Here is a 24962-nt window from a genome sequence, read left to right as displayed (position 1 = left end):
CTTAAAATTTGAGATTAATCATAGCTCGACAGCAATGGCTCTTAAACTCAACATAACAGTTTACAGATAATTTCTTAACTACTGTGTATTAAAGGTTACTGTTTAGCGCTGGTCCAAGGGAGGAAGGGACAAGTGCATTTTAGTTGTATTAATAAGAAGTCAAATTAATTGCATTCTTTGATAGTTTATGGTTTCTTTAGTCGATGCTTAATGTTTTAAATTATTCACAGTATTTGTGAAGGGAAAAAAGGAAGCTGACAAAGATCGTGCTATGTTCACGAGATATATGGGAATCAGAAACATCTCATTTAGAGCATAGAACTGATTTGTAGTTATGTTTTTCTGTTTCTTGTATGAGTCTGTCAAAGTTCCCATTGCCTTCCTATTCTCTCAGTGAATGAGTTCCTTGTATTTCCAGAATTCTGGAGTAGTATCAGATGTGGCCTACATGATGTCTAGCTTTCTTCCTGACAAATTCTCAACAGTCAGGGTCCCACTGCACTTAGGGCAATTGCAAGAGATGTGTGTGATGATTTTTGAACTGACTCATCACATCTTCATAGAAATGGTTATCACACTGCCGGACGAACAACTGATGGTCTGTTTTCACATTTTCCCAGCTGATGGCCTGTTTCACCTTTTGTTTGTTTGTTTTAAAACAATACATGCATAGTTTCCCCAGATTTTTAGAAGTATAATCCCTGGGAAAATATCAACACTAAAATGGAAATAGAGGGGAAGAAAATAATAAAATAGGAATAAACTTTCAAGGGGCGGGCAAATCTGATTTCCTTTTAAGAATTCTGAGGCTCTTAATTTGGTTTTCTCCATTACTCATGCACGAAGAGATACTATGTTTCTTTTCAGTCAGAATGTATCTCTTTTGTTTGATTTTCTTTTAAAAACACTAGATTCTATATTTTTATCACTTTAATTGGTAGCTTAACTCACCATTCAACTAATTTTAATGTTTTAAAGACATAATAAAAGTTAGACTTCAGAGAAGCCAAAAATGACAAAATAAGTAGTCCTTCAAATGAGGATAGGAATTTTTATTTTTATTTTTATTTTAGGACTTCGAAGCCAATAGTAATATGCTCAAAAAATTATTTTAATACAGAGGCACCTGGGTGGCTCAGAAGTTAAGCATCTGACTTGATTGGAGCTCATGTCATGATCTCAGGGTAGGGAGATCAAGACCCTTGACGGGCTCTGCACTCAGGGCAGAGTCTCCTGGAGTTTCTCTCTCTCCCTCTGTTCTGCCCCTCCCCCCACTCATGTGCGCTTCCTCGCCCTCTCTCTCTCTCTTTCTAAAATAAATTTCAAAGAATTATTTAAATACAACTACATAGAGTTTATGACAAAAATCTAGAATCCTATGGTCTATTTTCTGTACACTCTTATTCTCCAAGTGTTTCCTGTCTTATTGTCACTTCCCCCGCCAGTGAGTCCTTGATACACACTTGCTGTTTTCATATGAGTGGTTATCACACTGTAGGAGAGAAAACTGTTTTCAGCTAATGCCTATTTTACATTTTTTAGAAAAATGAGTCACTTCCCTACCTTGCTTGACACAAAGGTATATTCTGTAGGTATCCCTGAGGGTTTAGGAGTGTTTCACCCGTCAGCTATGAGGAAAAGGATATTCCATGCAAAGGGAGCAGAATGAGAACTGAAACATGAAAACTGAAGTCCCCAGTTGTTCAAATATCAAAATATTTATGTATTGCTTAGTAAAGATCCATGATCTCCAGGCCCCAGCAATGACTGAAGTGTACTGGAATCTGTACATTTCCTTGGGTGGGATTCAAGATATTAATTTGAAATACATTTCTCACAAAATATTGCTATGATTAATAGATAAATACATTATTGATTTTGAATGAAATCATAACATTTAAAAAATTTTTATATTCCATATCAGAAAGATGTCATAAAAAGTTCTCTCCACTTCCACTGATAACCAAGAAGTATTTGTCAGTTCTTAACTAAACTGTCAGCTGGGCTAAAATGTCAACTTAAAAGTTTGCAGATATTGTTGCTTGCATGATGGACTTGTAATATTTTAATGAACTTTAGTAAGTTTGTTATTCTGAAAATGTGAGGAAGATTCTATAATTAGGTCCGTTTTGCAGATTGGGAAAATAAAGCACAAAGCGGTTGAGTCACTTTCCAAAGATCACACAGCTAGTTCATGACAGGTCTAGAATATGATTGTCATACTCTAAAAAACTCTAACTAAAAGATATTGGATGCATATTGAGTATGTTTCAGTCTCATTAACTCTTAGTATAGTTCTGAGTTATGTATTTCTGGACAAAACTGATACATGGAGATTCACAGGCTATCTTCATTCCAAAATAAACATGGGAAAGTATTTAGGGCTCATTTATGTTTAGCTACCTCAGCTGTGTCACACATGTGTACTTCTCTCGTAAAAACATTCTGCACTGGACAGCCAACATATTAAAATATTTCTGTTCTTTTAGACAATAAGAAACAGTAAAAAACACTATAAAAGCTACAGTGGAATCAGACCTGTCAGCCCACACTAAACACTAAATGAGAGCCTTTTATTTTTAGTTTTAATGATGTTACATTTCCTGAAATAAAGATTCATGTAAAGTTCATGCAGATAATACCAGAAGAGTTAGGTAGACCGTGTTAAAGTATTTACCCCTTCATTCAAAGTAGATCGACCCTTATGAAAATGAAAGAAATCCACTTAATGGAGACAGTAACTGGTAACATCTCCCTCCCTCCCTCACCCCCTCCCCCTTTCCCCTCTCTTCTTCCATCCTTCCCTCCCATCTACCTTCCTCTTCTTTCATTATTTGTCTTGTGGTTATTGAGCATCATTATGTTTCCAAGCCTGAGACTTCTTTTCTGATTCACCTGATGTTGAGTGTAGATGGAAGCAGCGTGCTGGTGAGACCATAAGTTCTAGAGTCAGATGGCCCTGGGCTTAACTTCCAGTTTTCCCCCTTGCCACTGGGCTTACTTTGGTCAAGTTACTTGACCTCATCTCTAAGGTGGGGATACCAGTACCTACCTCACTGTGTCATTGTGAGCATTATTTAATTAAAGAAAACAGCATATGGAACCTGAAGAGACCACTGTGCCTGGTACATGAAGGTGACGAAAATATATTAGCTCCCTCCTTTTACCTTACTCCCCTTTTTACTATAATTTTTTTTTCCTTCAAGGAATCATTCCTATTTATCATTCTAAGGTCCAAACTTTATCCCTCTGAAGAAAAAAAAAATTCGTTTGGTTTTTCTACAAAGCTTTACAAATATGTAAGAATCTGCCAGAAATTATAATTATTAATAGTCACAGATAATTCACAATAATTACATGCAGGAGAACCCACAAGCTTTCCCCAAATGCCAAGAGCTTATCTAAACTTTCTGGGCTGAGAAATCATTTGACTTATGGTGGTCCAATAGTTCTTTCACTCAAGATTTCTAGCAGTTTCTGCTGCCCTTCAGCTTTGAAATTCTCAATTTTGTAGCTGTCTGTGGGAAATCGATGGCAAATGGCAATTATACTTTCGAAGTTGGTTTCTAATAGATATGAAGAATTGGGCACAGAATATGGTTGTTTGGATAACTGAAGAGGTACTAGACTGTACCTCTTTTTAATCATCTTTGATGATTAAAGACTCTCACAACTCACTTGGGAGAAAACCAGTTGTTTTCCACACTTCTTTAAAAATGATTTCTTTTGCCTGGCTCTTTCCTTCTGAGAGGAAGGAAGTGGAACCACAGTGGCATTCTTCATGTGGATGTGGAAGAGCTTAGGTTGAGCCATCTTCCCCTATTATTTAAGTGATAAATTTGCATTGTAACAGGGGAAGAGAGTTCCCTAACGCTACAGAAAAACTAAGGGCAAACCATCAGTTTCTGTGAACAGTAAAAATATGAACAATTGAAATGTAAATACAGTTAAGATTCTAGTCCACTTCCACATAAATGTGAAATAAATAATATTATTATTTTAATTTAATCCTAAAGCTGTTTTTCATGATTTCTGTGTTTTACTACACCCATCAAAAGCCATACAATGCTTAACCTTTCTTGCAAAGCTTGTAAGGAGACTCGTGTTTCCTCTTAATAAGTTTTGCATTGTATTCCACACAGAAAACCAGTGGGTGGGTTTTCCACTTCTTCCAACTTTAACAATATTAGAGATAATTGTAACTATTTTCTGAGTTATACTTTGTTATACTGAGTTATACAGAGCACACTTAACAATTGCCTTAATCAAAACCTGGCAGATAAATTGGAGTGAGAACTGGAAGTGAACAGAAAATCATTGCAAAATGGATACTGGAAATGTGCTCAGTTGTCACGGATACTAAATGAATGGGGAAATAAGGATAAATAAGTTTTAAATGAAAGATAAACAATTTCTCTCTGAAAGCAGTTAAGTTTCTTTAACAAAGTGACCATCGCAAAGTCTAGAGAAGGAAACAATATTCCAGAAAGAATACAGTTGAAAGCATAACCATAATTGTTGCCATATATGGAACTATTTTTTAAAAGACTTTATTTATTTGACAAGGTGAGGGGGAGAGAGTACAAATCCAAGCAGGGGAAGTGGTAGGCAGAGGAAGAAACAGGCTCCCCCACTGAGCAAGGAGTCAGATGTGGAACTCGATCCCAGGACCCTGGGATCACGACCCGAGCCCAAGGCAGCAGCTTAACTGACTGAGCCACCCACGGGCCCTATATGGAACAATTTAATTGCTTTGGCTAAATGAAGAGTGAAGAAAACACAGGGACTCCTTTATGAGATTAACCTCACTCTGTTTTGAAGGTAAAACTATCCACCAGCTTGCAATGAAACCTTGCAGAAATGGGTGCTGTTCTCATAAACTATTGTATAGTGTGTGCAAGCAAAGGTATGGCTCATTGCAACACTATCCCTCCTCCTGAGACCCAAAGCAGAACAGAAGTTCTCTAGATCAATAGTGTCAACTTTATATGATTCTATATATCCTGTATGAAGAAGAATATGCCATCCCCGGAAAGTTTTCAATGGCATATACAGATATAAGTCATTACTATACAAAAATGTAACAAAACGATGTATCTCTATTACAGAGAGGGAATGAGTTACAAGAAAATCTATTCTCTTACTCTTCAGTAATTATACATACACATATTTCATAAGTGTATAAGACAAATAGTGTAAGAAAAGACTCAGTGTAGGGTTATTTCAAAGCATCTTTTTTTTTTTTAAACCTCAGGTTTGAATTTTAATTCTAAAATCTTTCTTAAATCATAGGAGATACAATAAATAAATACACACTATACAAGGATTGGTCATATAACAGCTAAATTCTAAAAATAAAATATATTTTATTGCCAGTAATTAAGAATATGGTTTTTGTTTTTGTTTTTGTTTTTGTTTTTGTTTTTGCTATGGAATCAATATCTCAGTAATTGTAGAGGTTTTTGGTAGAAACTGTAGAAAAAGATGAAGTCCAATATGACTACGTCCTGTACTTCATTCCCTATCTCTACAAAACTCCATAATCTGCAAGTGCAAAACGCAACAAGCAATTGCATTTGGTGAACATGGGCAAACCGTGCATTTACTCTGGGTTTTTACGATGAACTGCTACTACTGACTTGTGTCCAATTATCCCAGTTTCCTAATGGATTTTTAGATCCACAGCATTCTGCTGCTAACTGAGATTCTATGCTCAGAAATCCATAAGCCCCATTCCAGTGAGAAGTAAGGAAGCAATATGCTGGGGAAATTGCAATGGACAGGTAGTAATGGGACATAGGACATTTCAAATGCTTTGCAAACAACTAATTAGTCCTATGTGATAATGTATTAAAGTGTTAAAAACTATATCCAATGCACTGGATACTACACTGATTACTATGGAATATATATTATATATTTTTGATAGTAATGCTGGCTGCTTTTCCATAGCATCATTAAGAAACTAGACCCACGGGGCACCTGGGTGGTTCAGTGGGTTAAAGCCTCTGCCTTCGGCTCGGGTCATGATCTCAGGGTCCTGAGATAGAGCCCCGCATCAGATTCTCTGCTCAGTGGGAAGCCTGCTTCTCCCTCTCTCTCTCTGCCTGCCTCTCTGACTACTTGTGATCTCCGTCTGTCAAATAAATAAATAAAACCTTTAAAAAAAAAAAAAAGAAAAGAAAATAGACCCAGGATAAGAAAGACATTTAGTTTCATAATATTTTATTTGCTTTCTTGCCAAAAACATTATTCCATATTCAGTATCTGGTTATTTATAATTTTGAGCAGACAGGGAAACAAATTTGCAAATGCTGTCCAAATTTCTGTTACGGCCCTTTATTCTTTCTCTATCTCTGGTAAATATGTTTCAAATTTTGCTTCAACTTGGAAATTACCTAAAAATCATATGCATAGGAATTTTTAATAAGCTTGTTTTCTCATAAATTTAAAAGCTTGTAACGTGTTTGAATATTATGGATGAGACACTAGAACTTATCTTCTATATGGTTATTAAAAAGAGAGTCATTACGGCTCTATTTGGAATTCCTGATATTTTATGCCTCCACCAAAATGCTGTCCTTAGGCCAGTATGAATTTTTTATTTCCTGGTGCCTGAAAAACTGAACACCAGAATAATACATAAGTCTTAGAAAACCCACAATGCATAGGATATATGTATATATCCAGAAAAGTTAGTAAAATAAGGTATCAGATGTTATAGGTGCTTAGCCATTCATTAAAAAACAAAGTCTTTTGCAAGACTAAGAAACGAAAGAGTTATACATTCTGTAAAGTGGCTGTAAATATTTTTATCTTAAATCTTTGTAAGTCTACTGGTACTGGTTTAATCAAGTTAGTCATAGTGGAATTCCTTACCTAGTGATTCAGTTTGTTTAAACTCGTCTTTTCTAGAGGAGAAAAGAAATTCTCCATCCATCTTCTCAAAACCTCCACAAAGAGGTCCAAAAGAAGGATAAGGGTTTAGCAGGCATCCCAGTGATCAGGGCCCTTGTGCTTCCAAGGGCTCTGCACGTGGGTGTAGCCTCCTCTGCTGTTTCTGGTGTCCCTGCAGCCTCACCTGTGAGCCGACCTGGCCCGGCCACCCCTTGGCATTCCCAGCCAGCTCGTGGACACCCTCATGCCTTCTTTTCATTATGGATCCAGTTTTCTAAGCACTAGGGTACAGGGCTCGACAACGTAGACATGATTCCTCTTCTGCTCTTCTGGAGATCACAGCATGCTTGAGGATGTAGACATGAACCCTCCAAATAAATAATGTAGTAACTCTGGAATATGCTAAGCGCGTAAAGGAAGTGATGGGTGAGACAGGGAGCTCCGTAGATGGTGTCCTTAGAAGATGGCTCGCTGTGAAGGGATGTTCCAACTAAGAGGAAACTAGGCTTAAGGAAGGCTGTGGTGAGAAAACGCCAGGCATGAGGACCTGCTTGTTTAAAGATCTGTGGTGCCTTTAAAGAAAAGAAAGGGCAGTTTGGTGAGAGCATGGCTGGGCAAGGAGGAAGGCAGCACCTGAGGAGAACGGGGAGGGTGATGGGGCTATCATGTGGTGCTGTGTAGGCCACAGGAGCGGGTTTGGAGGGGATGTTCATTGCACCTAAAGGCACCTCAGATTCATCATGTCCAAAATTATAACTTGAGAACTTGTCTGTATCAGTCAGGTCAGCCAAGAAGAAGAGACATTCCAGGTCTTTCAGAAAGAATTAATTTAATGGAGAAGATTGCTTACACAGGTGATAGAAGAGCTGAGAAGCAAAACAATGGGGAGACAACCTAGAAATTCACCAAGTCTCTACCATTCTGGTGAGACAAAGCAAGGAGCTGGTTTTTCAGACTCTGATGCTCTCTTGCTCCTGATTACAATGTGGCCATGAGGGCTGGAACATAGGTGATTTATCTTATTTTATTTTACTTTACTGCATTCTTTTAATTTTATGGATTGAACAGACACTAGCTGCTTTTTGACATGGTTCAATAAGGAAGTACATAGTATCAGTTAGATGCAATGTTTGTTTTTAATTTTTTAAATTTTTTTATTTTGAAGGATTTTACTTATTTATTTGAGAGTGAGAGAGCAGAAGCAGGGGAGAGGCAGAGGAAGAGGGAGAAGCAGGTTCCTGATTGAGCAGGGGGCTGAACGCGGGGCTGGATCCCAGGACCCAGAGATCATGACCTGAACTGAAGGCAGACTCTCAATGGACCAAGCCACCAGGAGCCCCTAGATGTAATGTCTGGATCTTGTTAGCCTCATAATTCAACCAAGCTAATGATCAGAAGACAGGTATAAGCAATAAGAGTGACATGTATAACAATAAACATTGGGTATTTGCTGAGGTTAAGGAATTATTAATTTTTCTAAATTTGATAGCAGTATTTTAGTTATGTTAAAAACTGTTTATCTTTTAGAGCTACATACGGAAGAATTTATAGATGAAATGACATGATGTCTGGAAGTGGCTTTAAAATAATCCAGTGAGAGAGGCACCTGGGTGGCTCAGTCGGTTAAGCGTCTAACTCATAATCTCAACTCAGGTCTTGATCTCTGGGTCATGAGTTCAAACTCTTCACTGGGCTCTACACTGGGTTCCATGCCCAGTGTGGAGCCTCCTTAAAAAAAATAATAATGATAAGGCAGTAAGAATAATCTGGGAGTAGGAGTTTAGATAAAATAAATTTGATCATGTGTAGCTAATTGTTAAAGATGGATGTTCAATAATCTACTTAATCCGCTTTTGTTTTGTTTTCACTTTTTGACAAGTAAAACATTAAAACTAAATGCATTTGTGAATATGGATAGCACTTCCTAGAAAGAGTTCATGAAGAAAAGAGATAAGAGATACAAAAGTTGAGCCTCGGAAACTGTAACTTTTAGAAGGAAAGGGAGAAACCAGAAAAGGAAATTGAAAGTGAGGAACAAGGACAAAGAAAGAAATCAGGAGAGTGTAGCATCAAAAGCCAAGAAAGAATCAGGGTGTAGTCAAAATATGTGGAATGTGAATGAAAAGTAAATAGGAAAGCAGAAAATTCCTTCTCATCTCAAGTGTGATTTGGGGGTCTGTTGTCTCATTGGCAAGAGAGCAGAAAGATGAGATTGGAATTGGTCTTGGGGCAAGGGGACGTTGCTCCTGGTACTTGAGTATGTGAGTTGACCAGTCTCAAGAAAACCAGGACACAGGGCTCCTGGGTGGCTCAGTGGGTTAAAGCCTCTGCTTCAGCTCAGGACATGATCCCAGGGTCCTGGGATAGAGCCTTGCATGGGGCTCTCTGCTTGGCAGGGAGCCTGCTTCCTCTTCTCTATCTGCCTGCCTCTCTGCGTACTTGTGATCTGTCTGTCAAATAAATAAAATCTTAAAAGAAAAGAAAAGAAAACCAGGACACAGAAATGAGCACAGGTAACTTTGGTTTCCATTTGCCATCACACCTTGTATGGCTATCTTAGGAACCTCTAAAAGAGTTACATCATTTATTCTACAACTTATGGCAAGATTTAAGCATTACTCAATCCTGAATATATATATTACCACATAATAGTACTCAATTCTACCATCAATTCTAATGTCTTTCATTTTCCAAGATACATTTTTTCTTTTATTTATAGAGGGTATTTTTAATCTCAGTATGAAGAAGTTCCATAAAATCCAAGAAACAGTGTTAGCAAAAATGATTTAGTTATAATGCTTTTCAGTTTATGAGAAATAAAGGGCTATCCATAGGTGATTTTTTTAGGCTCTCACAATTTTTGCAAAAGAAATAAGATTGGTTCTAGCCATGCCCTTATTCTAACTTTCTTAAGTTTTTTTTTCATATAAGTTATATATTATTGCCTTCTTTGTCATCTTAACTTTATGCCCATTCAGGTTAGAGACGTAAGATTTATATATTCATTCCATAAGTAAATCAACAAGTACTTGTTGAGTGCCTATTAAGTATCAGGCACTGTTACACAGACACCAGACAGTAATGGTAGACAAGAACCATGCGGTAAGTAAAAACAGATAAGAGCGTACCATCATGAAATTTACATTTGGGTTGAAGAGATATTTAAAATGTTTAACAAATAAATATACAGTTTATCAGGTAGTGATAAATGCTATAAAGAAAGAACAAGCACAGCAAGAAGACAAGAAATGAAAAAGGTGCTATTTTAATAGTTGGTCAGAAAAATTCTTATGATGAAGTGGCATTTGAGCAGAGACTTGAATGAAGTGAAAAAGTGAGCCTTGCTCTCCAGAAAGAGCATTGCAAGCAGAAGGAACTGCAAGTGCAAAGGCCCTGTAGTGAGCACATGCTTGGTGGTTTGAAGAACAGTGAGTAGAGGAGGCAGTGTGATTCCAGCAATGGGAGTAAGAAAGAGAGAGAAGGAGGATAAGGTGAGCACAGGGAAATGGAGACCTCATGAAAGCCTCGTAGACCATGCTAAAGATTCAATTTACTTGAGGTGAGGGAGTATGGGGGTGGGGAGAGAAGGGTTGGAAAGACATTGGATGATCTTGAGAACAGGCATGGCATGATCTGATTTCTTTCTGGAAAAGATTTGTGTGTTTGTGTTTGTTCACTCATCATTTACTTGAATAAAGTTTAAGGACATTTTTTTAGAAGTGGTCAAGCAAAGGATAAACATTTTTTTGTTTTTAAATTCCTTAGCGGCTCTGCAAGGCCATTTAAAGTCCTAGAAAAGCTCACGAAGTAACTTGTGGCAAACAAATAAAATATTTGGCATGTTTGTATGGCATTACTAACACAGCAAGTTTGCATTCCTAAATATCAAGTTATTAAATTCAGTGTGGCCATATTGCTTGAAAGAAACTTTTAGCCCATCCTCTACCATCTCTTTCTAATTTGTATAAAAAGAAACTCAGACCAAGAACAGATAGTGCCCCTGTCCAGGACCACATATCTGAGTGCTCTAAGTAGGACAGAGGTCCCGGTTTTCTCATTTCCAATCTTGTGTCTTCCACACAATAGACCATCTCTAATTCCATGTGTCATCCTTAGTGACTAATTTCAATTCTAAAGTTAAAAGCTATGAGAAAAGTGTTCCTAAATTCAGGAAATCAATCAATCAATCAATAGATATAAATAAAATAAATATATTTATAAATGTATTATATATATACACATATATGTGTGTGTGTGTGTGTGTGTGTGTGTGTGTGTGTGTGTGTGTGTGTGTATGTAACCAGATGATATTTTAAAAATACTTTTTATCCAGGGTGCCTGGGTGGCTCAGTCAGTTAAGCGTCTGCCTTCGCGTGATCCAGGGATCCTGGGATCAAGCCCCATGTTGGGCTCCCTGCACAGCTGGGGGCCTGCTTCTCTCTCTCCCTCTGCCTCCTGCTCCCCCTACCTGTGCTTTCTTTCTCTCTCTCTCTCTCTGTCAAACAAATAAATAAAATCTTAGAAAAATAAAAAAATCTTACTTTTTATCTACCTGCTTTTATTTCCCATTATCAGAGAAATGTATATTTTTTTCTGCCCATCAAAAACTCTCTCAAATAGTATGATCTCTCCAAGTCTGAAAAATGAAGTCAGCTCTGAATTAGTCTGCATTTAATGAACATCTAAAGTCTGAAAACTAAATGTGATGACAGGATTTTATTAAATCTTGGTGAAGTCATGTGAGTTTAACTACAAATTAGTTTACAAAAGTCACCCACATACAAATCAGATTTTCCCCATCCCTGTCATTGCTGAGTTTTAAAGCCTGTCTGGCCAGTCTTGGCTGCTACAGTATAGTTCCTTTAGCCTGTAAATGTCAAGGTCACTTGGAGGTAAGGGCCATGTGGTATTAGAGAAGGAGAATTAAAGGAATGAGGAAAATATTCCCAAATCTCAGAGGATAGGTGCTTGGGGAAAATGTAAAAGAACTGTTTGATGGCTGCTTTTTGCCACTTTTTGGAATATAAACTAAAATCCAAATTCTTCTAAAAACATTGAGTACAGGGAAAAGACAGCATTTTTAGAGACTAACACTAGTGAGTGAAGGACTCTGTAAACCTATATCGGGCAGTCTACAATGTAAAACATTGATTTCAGTGTATCTGAGAAGCCTTCTTGGAGGAGGTGACATCTGAGATGATATTGAAGGACTGATAGAAGGAAGACTGAGAGGGAGGGTACATTCTCCGCCCAAGGGTCAGCAGAAATAAATGTAGACTAGCTGAGAAACTGTAAGTAGTTCATTGTTGCTCATGTGCAAAACTCAACAAAAACTACCTTGGTATTTCTATCTACACTGAAACTCATTCACAATGTTGACAGAAAAGTGTTATTAACTATTGTCCAAGAAAGACTAATGTTAATTTTCTGCACCCAAACAATGTAGAAAATAAGTGGCTTTTTATAATGGACTTTCAGGTAGACTGGTCAAACCTTCCTTTTTGTCTACCTCCAAGATTACTGTGAGCTTAATTGAGATCAAACTGTGAAGTCAGGTAGCACATAATCTTGTAGTTCCCAACAGAAGAAAGAAACACATCAAAAAATACACTTAGGAAAACTAGCCTGAGATTTTTCATGGTGTTCTTTCTCTGTGCCTCTCTATACACATAATTGATCAGCAGGTCCTAGCTTTTCCACATCTTTCATACCTTGTGAACTTTATCTTCATCATTTCTCACCTGGACTTCTGACAAACATGTCTCTCTACTTCTAGTCTCATGCCACTCTAGACAATTGGGTGATTTTTCTAAGGTGCAAATATGATTTTATTCTGCCCATAAAACTCTTGGCCCCCATGCCTTCAGAACAAAAATCTAATCTCCCTATATAATGGTGCCCGTAGTTACAGATACCATCTTGTGCCTCTACTTTTGGACTCCCCATTTTACTGCCATGTCCTCTAACTTGCTGTCTTTTACAAGCAAGCACTACACGTTTGCTTAATTACTCTCCTCTTCTTTTCCTGGTAAATACATTCAGTTCACTCTAATCTCTCTGAGGAGCTCATCCTGAGGTTTTAGATCAAAGTGTGAGAGAAACCCTCCAGGCTTCCTCAGATTATCTTTTCTTTTTTTTTTTCTTCTTTTTTTTAAAGATTTAATTTATTTATTTGACAGAGAGAGAGAGAGATCACAAGCAGGCAGAGAGGCAGGCAGAGAGAGAGGGGGAAGCAGGCTCCCTGCCGAGCAGAGAGCCCGATGTGGGGCTCGATCCCAGGACTCTGGGATCATGACCTGAGCCGAAGGCAGAGGCTTAACCCACTGAGCCACCCAGGCGCCCCCAGATTATCTTTTCTTACCGATCAGAGAGCACATATCACACTGTATTATAAGGCTTTCCTTTCACCAGCTAGGAACTTTCTAATGGCTGGGACCTTGTCTTTTATTTATATATCTAAGGTACCCAGTGAGACGTCTTGATGCAGTCAATTTGTCAGTAAATATTTGTGAGTTAAATTAATGTGTTCTTTCCCTACAAGTCATCTATATTTTCTACTTCTCAAGTATAAGAAATACAAAGGAAAGATTAAAGGTGAATTTTTATAAAGGTGCCTACATTTCTACCAAAAATATTCTTAAGATGCATTTTAGAGGCATATTTTAAAATTTTGTTGAGTGAAAAATTTATTCAAAATTATTATTAGAAAGGTGTTTTTTTTTTTTTTTCCCAAGGGAAGACTTCAAGTTGAAAGTTGGGGTTCTTTCTATGGTTGTTGAAGTAAGAATGCAACAGTACAATTATGTGCAATCTGTGTTCGTTTTTTATACTTTCTGTCAATTCTTCAGATCCTTTTGGAGTGGTGGAATGCCTGTGGCTTTCTGACTAGTGTGGCAAAATAGAATAGTTCTAATTCGCTCAAATTTGGGTGGTTATTGGTTACATGCCTCTGTGGTTCTTTTTCATTGAGTTTTGGGTCCAAAACTCTGGGAGGTATATCAGTTACAGACCTCAATCCAAATGTATTTTTAATTGGCAAGCTCATCCCAGAAATTGAAAAAGATGGTAAAAGGAAATAAGAAACAGTGCTATTGGAACAATTCAATTTATACACGTTCCTTCAGCATTATTTCCCTGGTATAACAACAAAAATGATACAATTAAATCTATAATTTGTATTGTAATCAAAATGTTGTTTGTTCCTTTGTTTAGATGGCAACAACAAAATCCTTTCTAAATAATGAATAATATTAAAAGTGGACCTTTACATACATTGAAAATACTTTGTACAGTGTTTCTATTCCTGGTATAATGCAGGAATCAGAGCCAGAAGTAAAGAAGAATTAAATCGGGGAGGGAAAAATCTGTTAAAGATTCAACATTATATTTGAATTTGCAACAGCTAACTGCCACATGTTTGGTCATTTTCTAAATATCATTGACACTGTCCTGTGTCATGGCACTCTTGTACCATTCTTCCCCATCCTTCCTGACAGGAGGGTATGTTTAAATGTTGATTATACGTTGGACAGTATACTTGGATCCTGCTTTGCATGTACACTCTCCAAAATCTAGTAAGAAGGTCCTTGAACATAAAGGTTTACCTTATCTTATTCTTTGTACCTTTCACATAGCTTAATACTGTGCATTAAATGCTTGCTACAGAGGGTTCAAATTTGAGTAACTACAGTCCTGCTTTATGGAGGAACGCAGACGAATATTTATTAGAAGTCAGGGGAGTAGGAGGACGAAAGGATGAAGACATTTTCAGGAAAAATGACCTTTTCCTCATTTCTGTGTCTGAATGCAAAACACATGCTTTAAAATAAATAAATAAATAAATGTTTATCCCTCAATGAGAAAGAGAGCACACTTATATTAAAATGAAAGAATAAACGAAATAGATAAGATTTTTATGAGTTCAGTTGAAAGGAAGCAGAGCACTTCCCCCCTGAGTTTCTGACAGTTTGTTGCCAGGCTCAACCATGTATTTTTTGGAAACTTCATCAAGTAAAATTGTTCTAAGACACTACTGCTTTCAAAACCTAGGTCAAATTTCATTTTGGATCTGGGATCTGACCAAGAGCATACAGAGCTCTTAAGATGGATTAATTTTTATTCTGTTCATCTGATCTCTTTCATTTATCATTTAATAAGTCGACCAAGGGGCTGAAATACAGAGACGTGGAATTTTGGGTTACCCAAAACGACCTCCTCTGACTCAGTCAAATTTGTGGTTTATATTTTAGCCATCACTATGGTTAATTTCTATTTGTTTTTACAATGCATACGAACAAATGTTTGATAAAAAAATTTGAAAGAGAAAGAACCAAAAGTGAAATGTGAGAGCAGTTAGACCAGCCAACATTATATTAAAGATACCAAGCTAAACGTTGGAAAATGTGAACAAGCTGGGTTACTTTAGTTGAAAAAATAAACCAATGATAGTACCCTAATACCTTTAAGGTTTGTTTGGTACATGTTAAAGCTTCTCTTTCTCTTGGGTGGAAGTTTCTCTTGGGTCATTTTGACTAATAAAATCAGTCACATTAATTCAATTTCTTCTTTAATTTCTTTGTCCTCTAGTGGATCATTAAGAAATTTCAGCTATGACATGATGTACTCCTTCATTCCAAAGAGTAGGCTCCAACAAATGGAGTGGGGAAGACTCAGGCAGAGGAATGGTAGGAGAAAGAGAGAGAACTGCCATTTCCTGAGCACCTACTGTGTGTTAGCTTTGATTAGGTGCTTTATATCCATTGTCTCACAATTGCCCCCATCCTATGGGTATTATTAACTCCACATGCAGGGAATTTAGGACTTTAAAAGGTCAATAACTTGCCCAGAATTGGTGGTAGATTTAAGATTCAATCCTAGTTCTGATTCATGCCAAATTTTCACTATTTTGTAAAAATACTTGTAAAACTGGGATACAAGAGCAATAAATGCATAATACAAAAACCCAGAAATAAATCAGACGTATTTTCTTACAACTGCTTAAGAGTTAGGAATTAATATCTGTGGACTTAATTTATCTGTGCAGCTTGGCCTCTATTACCACGGATGAGCAAACACTGACTATAATATATTTTTAAATGATAGCAATAACAAATGTTCATGGCACTACCTGAATAATACTGATTAAAGATAATTAATTACCACAGACCAGACTTTAAACTTATTTTACCAGTTTTCCAGGCCACTGAAGCAGAGCATATATTTGTCTCCGCATAGCAAAACTGTGACGGATAATCATTCCAATTACCAGCAGAACATGGTTTGGGGGTTTTCTTTCCCTGTTAAATCTGTCAAGCTTTTCAACTCAGTATGTCTCATTGCTTATTAGAAAATATAATATAATGTGAAGAATAGAAATGAATCAGAATTCATTTGTGCTTTGGGACTTTCTAATGTCTCATATAGGAAACAGAGTTTTTTAATTGTATGGATTCCATCACAGAAGAACGAAAATGATCTGTTACAACCCTTTAATTAGTTTTTCTCCAAATGGTAGGTTCTTCTTCCTCAGTATATTACAATACACAAGCCACCATACTAAAGTCTCCTGTTTCTGTTGATTAGTCTACTAATTCATTCAAAACTAAGAGATACAACTATAAACAGAAAAGGCCTCAGACCCACTTAGGAGACACAATAAAATATCTACACAGGTATCTAGAATACTAACCCCAGGAGATCCTTGTGTAGAATTAACAACCTAATTATGAAGACACATAAGTTAAAAATTATTTTTTCCTTTTTCTTTTTCCATAGTTTAAAATTAATGTCATTTTGGGGGGGACCGTGAGGAGCACCTTTCTCTATAGAGTAACTGGTATCAAAAAAAGAGCTGTTTGTTTGCCTCGTGAATGGAGATACATCAACATAACTAGTGGTAATAATTCAAGTAAAGATTTAATTTCTTTTTTTTTTTATTTTTCATAAACATATAATGTATTTTTATCCCCAGGGGTACAGGTCTGTGAATCGCCAGGTTTACACACTTCACAGCACTCACCATAGCACATACCCTCCCCAATGTCCATAACCCCACCCCCCCCTCCCAACACCCCTCCCCGCATCAACCCTCAGGTTGTTTTGTGAGATTAAGAGTCACTTATGGTTTGTCTCCCTCCCAATCCCATCTTGTTTCATTTACTCTTCTCCTACCCCCTTAACCCCCCATGTTGTATCTCCTCTCCCTCATATCAGGGAGATCATATGATAGTTGTCTTTCTCTGATTGACTTATTTCGCTAAGCATGATACCCTCTAGTTCCATCCACGTTGTCGCAAATGGCAAGATTTCATTTCTTTTGATGGCTACATAGTATTCCATTGTGTATATATACCACATCTTCTTTATCCATTCGTCTGTTGATGGACATCTAGGTTCTTTCCATAGTTTGGCTATTGTAGACATTGCTGCTATAAACATTCGGGTGCACGTGCCCCTTCGGATCACTACGTTTGTATCTTTAGGGTAAATACCCAGCAGTGCAATTGCTGGGTCATAGGGTAGTTCTATTTTCAACATTTTGAGGAACCTCCATGCTGTTTTCCAGAGTGGTTGCACCAGCTTGCATTCCCACCAACAGTGTAGGAGGGTTCCCCTTTCTCCGCATCCTCGCCAGCATCTGTCATTTCCTGACTTGTTAATTTTAGCCATTCTGACTGGTGTGAGGTGGTATCTCATTGTGGTTTTGATTTGTATTTCCCTGATGCCGAGTGATGTGGAGCACTTTTTCATGTGTCTGTTGGCCATCTGGATGTCTTCTTTGCAGAAATGTCTGTTCATGTCCTCTGCCCATTTCTTGATTGGATTATTTGTTCTTTGGGTGTTGAGTTTGCTAAGTTCTTTATAGATTTTGGACACTAGCCCCTTATCTGATATGTCATTTGCAAATATCTTCTCCCATTCTGTCAGTTGTCTTTTGGTTTTGTTAACTGTTTCCTTTGCTGTGCAAAAGCTTTTGATCTTGATAAAATCCCAATAGTTCATTTTTGCCCTTGCTTCTCTTGCCTTTGGCGATGTTCCTAGGAAGATGTTGCTGCGGCTGAGGTTGAAGAGGTTGCTGCCGCTGAGGTTGAAGAGGTTGCTGCCTGTGTTCTCCTCAAGAATTTTGATGGATTCCTTTCTCACATCGAGGTCCTTCATCCATTTTGAGTCTATTTTCATGTGTGGTGTAAGGAAATGATCCAATTTCATTTTTCTGCATATGGCTGTCCAATTTTCCCAACACCATTTATTGAAGAGGTTGTCTTTTTTCCATTGGACATTCTTTCCTGCTTTGTCGAAGATGAGTTGACCATAGAGTTGAGGGTCTATTTCTGGGCTCTCTATTCTGTTCCATTGATCTATGTGTCTGTTTTTGTGCCAGTACCATGCTGTCTTGATGATGACAGCTTTGTAATAGAGCTTGAAGTCCGGAATTGTGATGCCACCAACTTTGGCTTTCTTTTTCAATATTGCTTTGGCTATTCGAGGTCTTTTCTGGTTCCATATAAATTTTAGGATTATTTGTTCCATTTCTTTGAAAAAAATGGATGGTACTTTGATAGGAATTGCATTAAATGTGTAGATTGCTTTAGGTAGCATAGACATTTTCACAATATTTATTCTTCCAATCCAGGAGCATGGAACATTTTTCCATTTCTTGGTGTCTTCCTCAATTTCTTTCATGAGTACTTTATAGTTTTCTGTGTAAAGATTCTAAGTCTCTTTGGTTAGGTTTATTCCTAGGTATCTTATAGTTTTGGGTGCAATTGTAAATGGGATCGACTCCTTAATTTCTCTTTCTTCTGTCTTGTTGTTGGTGTAGAGAAATGCAACTGATTTCTGTGCATTGATTTTATATCCTGACACTTTACTGAATTCCTGTACAAGTTCTAGCAGTTTTGGAGTGGAGTCTTTTGGTTTTTCCACATATAGTATCATATCATCTGCGAAGAGTGATAGTTTGACTTCTTCTTTGCCGATTTGGATGCCTTTAATTTCCTTTTGTTGTCTGATTGCTGAGGCTAAGACTTCTAGTACTATGTTGAATAGCAGTGGTGATAACGGAGATCCCTGCCGTGTTCCTGACCTTAGCGGAAAAGCTTTCAGTTTTTCTCCATTGAGAATGATATTTGCGGTGGGTTTTTCATAGATGGCTTTGATAATATTGAGGTATGTGCCCTCTATCCCTACACTTTGAAGAGTTTTGATCAGGAAGGGATGCTGTACTTTGTCAAATGCTTTTTCAGCATCTATGGAGAGTATCATATGGTTCTCGTTCTTTCTTTTATTAATGTGTTGTATCACATTGATTGATTTGCGGATGTTGAACCAACCTTGCAGCCCTGGAATAAATCCCACTTGGTCGTGGTGAATAATCCTTTTAATGTACTGTTGAATCCTATTGGCTAGTATTTTGGTGAGAATTTTTGCATCTGTGTTCATCAAGGATATTGGTCTGTAGTTCTCTTTTTTGATGGGATCCTTGTCTGGTTTTGGGATCAAGGTGATGCTGGCCTCATAAAATGAGTTTGGAAGTTTTCCTTCCATTTCTATTTTTAGGAACAGTTTCAGGAGAATGGGAATTAGTTCTTCTTTAAATCTTTGGTAGAATTCCCCCGGGAAGCCGTCTGGCCCTGGGCTTTTGTTTGTTTGGAGATTTTTGATGACTGTTTCAATCTCCTTACTGGTTATGGGTCTGTTCAGGCTTTCTATTTTAGTTGGTTCAGTTGTGGTAGTTTATATGTCTCTAGGAATGCATCCATTTCTTCCAGATTGTCAAATTTGTTGGCGTAGAGTTGCTCATAGTATGTTCTTATAATTGTCTGTATTTCTTGGTGTTAGTTGTGATCTCTCCTCTTTCATTCATGATTTTATTTATTTGGGTCCTTTCTCTTTTCTTTTTGATAAGTCTGGCCAGGGGTTTATCGATCTTATTAATTCTTTCAAAGAACCAGCTCCTAGTTTCGTTGATTTGTTTTATTGTTTTTTTGGTTTCTATTTCATTGATTTCTGCTCTGATCTTTATGATTTCTCTTCTCCTGCTGGGTTTAGGGTTTCTTTCTTGTTCTTTCTCCAGCTCCTTTAGGTGTAGGGTTAGGTTGTGTACCTGAGACCTTTCTTGTTTCTTGAGAAAGGCTTGTACCACTATATATTTTCCTCTCAGGACTGCCTTTGTTGTGTCCCACAGATTTTGAACCGTTGTGTTTTCATTATCATTTGTTTCCATGAATTTTTTCAATTCTTCTTTAATTTCCTGGTTGACCCATTCATTCTTTAGAAGGATGCTGTTTAGTCTCCATGTATTTGGGTTCTTTCCAAATTTCCTCTTGTGATTGATTTCTAGCTTCAGAGCATTGTGGTCTGAAAATATGCAGGGAATGATTCCAATCTTTTGATAACGGTTGAGACCTGATTTAGGACCGAGAATGTGATCTATTCTGGAGAATGTTCCATGTGCACTAGAGAAGAATGTGTATTCTGTTGCTTTGGGATGAAATGTTCTGAATATATCTGTGATGTCCATTTGGTCCAGTGTGTCATTTAAGGCCTTTATTTCCTTGTTGATCTTTTGCTTGGATGATCTGTCCATTTCAGTGAGGGGAGTGTTAAAGTCCCCTACGATTATTGTATTATTGTGGATGTGTTTCTTTGATTTTGTTATTAATTGGTTTATATAGTTGGCTGCTCCCACGTTAGGGGCATAGATATTTAAAATTGTTAGATCTTCTTGTTGGACAGTTCCTTTGAGTATGATATAGTGTCCTTCCTCATCTCTTATTATAGTCTTTGGCTTAAAATCTAATTGATCTGCTATAAGGATTGCCACTACTGCTTTCTTCTGATGTCCATTAGCATGGTAAATTCTTTTCCACCCCCTCACTTTAAATCTGGAGATGTCTTCGGGTCTAAAATGAGTTTCTTGTAGGCAACATATAGATGGGTTTTGTTTTTTTATCCATCCTGATACCCTGTGTCTTTTGATTGGGGCATTTAGCCCATTAACATTCAGGGTAAGTATTGAGAGATATGAATTTAGTGCCGTTGTATTGCCTGTAAGGTGACTGTTATTGTATATTGTCTCTGTTTCTTTCTGATCTACTACTCTTAGGGTCTCTCTTTGCTTAGAGGACCCCTTTCAATATTTCCTGTAGAGCTGGTTTGGTGTTTGCAAATTCTTTCAGTTTTTGTTTGTCCTGGAAGCTTTTAATCTCTCCTTCTATTTTCAATGATAGCCTAGCTGGATATAGTATTCTTGGCTGCATGTTTTCCTCGTTTAGTACTCTGAATATATCATGCCAGCTCTTTCTGGCCTGCCAGGTCTCTGTGGATAAGTCTGCTGCCAATCTAATATTTTTACCATTGTACGTTACAGACTTCTTTTCCCGGGCTGCTTTCAGGATCTTCTCTTTGTCACTAAGAGTTGTAAATTTTACTATTAGGTGACGGGGTGTGGACCTATTCTAATTGATTTTGAGGGGGGTTCTCTGAACCTCCTGGATTTTGATGCTTGTTCCCTTTGCCATATTGGGGAAATTTTCTCCAATAATTCTCTCCAATATACCTTCTGCTCCCCTCTCTGTTTCCTCTTCTTCTGGAATCCCAATTATTCTAATGTTGTTTCATCTTATGGTGTCACTTATCTCTCGAATTCTCCCCTCGTGGTCCAGTAGCTGTTTGTCCCTCTTTTACTCAGCTTCTTTGTTCTCTGTCATTTGGTCTTCTATATCGCTAATTCTTTCTTCTGCCTCATTTATCCTAGCAGTGAGAGCCTCCATTTTTTATTGCACCTCATTAATAGCTTTTTTGATTTCAACTTGGTTAGATTTTAGTTCTTTTATTTCTCCAGAAAGGGCTTTTATATCTCCCGAGAGGGTTTCTCTAATATCTTCCATGCCTTTTTCGAGCCTGGCTAGAACCTTGAGAATCGTCATTCTGAACTCTAGATCTGACATATTACCAATGTCTGTATTGATTAGGTCCCTAGCCTTTGGTACTGCCTCTTGTTCTTTTTTTTGTGGTGAATTTTTTCGCCTTGTCATTTTGTCCAGATAAGAGTATATGAAGGAGCAAGTAAAATACTAAAAGGGTGGCAACAACCCCAGGAAAATATGCTTTAGCCAAATCAGAAGAGATCCCAAATCGTGAGGGGGGAGAAAGGAAAAAAATATATATATATATTAGATAAACTAGTTAAAAAACGTTAAAAAAGAAAAGGGTAACAGTTAAAAAAATTTAGCAGAAGAAGAGAAAAAAAATTGAAAAAGAAAAAAAAATTAAATTAACTGCAAGGCTAAAGAATCATGGGGAGAAAGCCATGAGTTCCGTGCTTTGCTTTCTCCTCCTCTGGAATTCCGCTGCTCTCCTTGGTATTGAAACTGTACTCCCTGGTAGGTGAACTTGGTCCTGGCTGGGTTTCTTGTTGATCTTCTGGGGGAGGGGCCTGTTGTAGTGACTCTCAAGCGTCTTTGCCCCAGGCGGAATTGCACTGCCCTTACCCGGGGCCGGGCTGAATAATCCGCTCGGGTTTGCTTTCGGGAGCTTTTGTTCCCTGAGCGCTTTCCATAGAGTTCCGGAGGGCGGGAATGAAGATGGCGGCCTCCCGGTCTCCGGCCCGGAGGAGCCGAGAGCCCGGGGCCCCACTCCTCAGTGCGCCCTCAGAGAACAGCGCCCAATTACTCCCGTCACCCTGCCTCCGGCCGCTCTCCGAGCTGACCGAGTCTGTGATCGGTTCAAGGTAACCCCGAGCTGAGAGTCACTCCTCAGCTCTGTCTCTGTAGCCGGCTTCCCCATTCTAATACCTGTAAGCTCTGCGACACTCAGACACCCCCGATCCTTCTGTGACCCTGCGGGTCCTGAGGCCACGCTGACCCTGCGTGGGCTTCACCCCAGTTAAGCCTCTGGAGCGATGTCCCTCAGTGGAACAGACTTTTAAAAGTCCTGATTTTGTGCTCCGTTGCTCCGCCGCTTGCCGGGAGCCGGCCCCTCCCCCCGCAGCCTATCTTCCCGTCGCTTTGGATTCACTTCTCCGCCAGTCCCACCTTTCAGAAAGTGGTTGATTTTCTGTTTCTAGAATTGCTGTTCTTCTTCTCTTCGATCTCCCGTTGGATTTGTAGGTGTTTGCAATCTTTAGATAAGCTATCTAGCTGATCTCCCGCTACCTGAAGTGGTCTCAGCCTGCTACTTCTCCGCCATCTTGACTCCTCCCCCCCAAGGTTTAATTTCTTTAAAAAAATCTAATCGTTGTAGGTCAGGGAAGTTCCTCTAATGCACTGACACTGGGCTGAGAATATGAAGTGCTATTTCAAATGTTTGCTCTGGAGACAGATGAAGAAAAGGAGAGGCAAGTCATGGACCGATCATAACTAAACTTACCTCAGGAGTATTTCCATTCCTCTCTACCTGGCGATGACATTGACTGGGTAGGGAGATTGGCATTTGTATCTAAGACATTTGAAGGACATCGGGACAGCTACAAATTCTGAAGAAAATATTTATCTTCTTCATAAAATAAATAAATGTTAGGGTTATTTTTCTTTCAAAAACACTACTCACTGCTTAATTCCTGGTGTCTTGACTTCTAAGGCAACCTCAAGCTTGGTTGGTGTTAGTCTGCATGTGTGTTCTCACAAATGCGCTATAAATGGACTGTGGAGAAGTAGGGGTTTTCTGGAGTACAGGAAGCCTCCTTGTGTTGTTTGGCTCTTGCTTTGGTGCCATGAATGTAACACGTAAAGCGACTGTGTGGCTTAAGTTGCTGCTTTCCTAGAAGGCAGGGGGGAGATGGTGTTTAGTGGGTCTGCTGGTGGAGTAGGCCAAAGTAAACTGTTGTAAGCTCTGTCTCGTGGTAGAATACATTCTTTGGCCAAGCATGTCATTCAGTTTTCAGACATAATTTAGCTTCTCTGGGATGTGGAGAACAAGGAGGAATTCTGCTGTTCCCTGCTTGGAATAGTCCCGGTGAAGAAGATGGTAAGGGAGAAGATTGCTGTGAGCAGTCTACTGCCAAGAGCTGGGGAGAATCAAAACTTCAGTCTGCTCAGTTGGCACCAGCTGTATGCAGTGTGTTGCAGGCCCTGGGTGACAGCTACCTGCAGACTGCTAGTCTGGAAGCTTGTAGCCTCCATTATACCCTCTAGCTGCTTGCAAGCAGAAGGCAAATACTTAATCAGGAGCTTTTGAAAAAGAGCACGATGAGTAAACCTGTAAAATTCTCTTCTTTGATTAAAGCAGCAACTATGGGGCAAAATCTATTAGAGCTTCATTAGAGGCCATTATAGTAGAGAAAATAAATTATTAAAGGGCAGATTTGTAAGTACTCTAGGAAAATAGATTTGGCTGGGCTAGTCCCATCTCCCAGCTGTGAGAATTAAATAGGAGTCTGGGGACATGTTAAATTTAGTGCAGGACATAGTTATAAGACAGCAGGGGAAACACTGTAACTGAAAGGCGACAGTTCCCCTCCACAAAATGCACATTGATTTTCAAAGGCCAGAAAGTGGTTTTTCGGTCCCTGTGCTACTGTCCGCTGGTAGAGAAGAAGAAACGTGACCACATTTCCTATCACAATTTTTTTTAGTTTTATTTTTAAACCCTTCCCATAAGTCTAGCTCATTAGAGCAAGAAAGCTTTAATGAAATAACAGGCATAAAAGCAATCTAGAAAGTTAAAAACATCCATTCAGTTGTCGTTCAGCCTTCCCAGTTTTTATTTTATGTCAGTTTATTGCCATTTAAGGATATCAAATATAAATCAAGATATATGTTTGCTTCTCCAGACTTGTGCACTAAAATATGCATTTTCAAATGGTAGTTAATCCATAAATTGCTTGTGTTTATTTTAGTTTTTCCTTTTAAAGAAATTACATTTTTTCCTTAAGAGTATCTAGTAGGTCCTAACATGGTTAAGAGAGAATTCCTAAGCAGGTTTTCAAAATAATAATGGACGAGTGCATTGATTCTCACTTTAAAATTTCTGCTTTATGCTCACTTACTTGTTCTTTTACTCTGTAAATGTTTATTGATCAGGTACGGTGTATGAGATCACATGATGTGCTGTCAGGAATACAA

The 24962-nt window shown here is 38.2% G+C and overlaps 1 protein-coding gene across 1 annotated transcript in view; it reads left to right on the top strand.

Annotated features, from left to right (window-relative positions):
- Positions 1 to 24962, top strand: part of LOC111152034 (cadherin like and PC-esterase domain containing 1) — a 293950-nt gene that overhangs the window by 175583 nt on the left and 93405 nt on the right. The gene's annotated exons all lie outside the window — the stretch shown is intronic.

The sequence above is a fragment of the Enhydra lutris genome, unplaced genomic scaffold (genome assembly GCF_002288905.1).
Source record: "Enhydra lutris kenyoni isolate GAN:26980312 unplaced genomic scaffold, ASM228890v2 scaffoldscaffold27, whole genome shotgun sequence".
In the NCBI taxonomy this organism is placed as follows: Eukaryota; Metazoa; Chordata; class Mammalia; order Carnivora; family Mustelidae; genus Enhydra; species Enhydra lutris.
This window is presented reverse-complemented; position numbering and strand designations above follow the sequence as displayed.